The following is a 600-nucleotide window of genomic DNA, read 5'->3' on the forward strand; positions in this document are numbered from 1 at the left end:
GGAAAATAAAATAAATAAATAAATAAATAAATAAATAAATAAATAAATAATAAAGGGGGGGGAGGGAGTAAAAGGAAGAGTAGTTTACATTTCCAGATTGGAAGCCATGGATTATTCATCATTCTGCTGTACATCTCTTATAAAGATGATAAATGAATGTATATGAACTGAACCCTAAAACAAGATAATGTGTTTTTCTAAAAGTTTTGCAGAGCTCCATTTCCACTGTAATTAGTTTACTTTATTATCGAGTTCTCTTAAACCACTATCAAAGTGAAAGCTGAATCCTGAATTGCTTAAAGGAGAAGGGTGGACATAATGAAATGCTCAGTGTCTTTTTCCTTTTCCTTACAAACTACAAAAAATAAATAACTTTGATGAAGATATATAATAAAATTTCTTATTCTAGGACACCTGGATGACCCCAGTGGCTGAAAACTTGCTCTATGGATTTACTCTTGGGGGATTTGTTGATCATTTACATTCCTATTAATAAAAAAATGAGGAAGAGATTTGTCTTTTCGTCATTTTTGAATTGTTTTCATAGTATCACTGAATGGTTTGGGTTGGAAAGGATCTTTAAATCATGGAGTTTCAACT

The 600-nt window shown here is 30.8% G+C and overlaps 1 long non-coding RNA gene across 1 annotated transcript in view; it reads left to right on the forward strand.

Moving 5' to 3' along the window:
* Positions 1–503, forward strand: part of LOC109363860 — a 36,879-nt gene extending 36,376 nt beyond the window's left edge. The window contains exon 3 of the long non-coding RNA XR_002109704.1: positions 410–503. This is a non-coding gene — a long non-coding RNA (uncharacterized LOC109363860). The remainder of the gene's footprint in view (positions 1–409) is intronic.
* Positions 504–600: the final 97 nt, after the last annotated feature.

The sequence above is a fragment of the Meleagris gallopavo genome, chromosome Z (genome assembly GCF_000146605.3).
Source record: "Meleagris gallopavo isolate NT-WF06-2002-E0010 breed Aviagen turkey brand Nicholas breeding stock chromosome Z, Turkey_5.1, whole genome shotgun sequence".
Classification (NCBI taxonomy): Eukaryota; Metazoa; Chordata; class Aves; order Galliformes; family Phasianidae; genus Meleagris; species Meleagris gallopavo.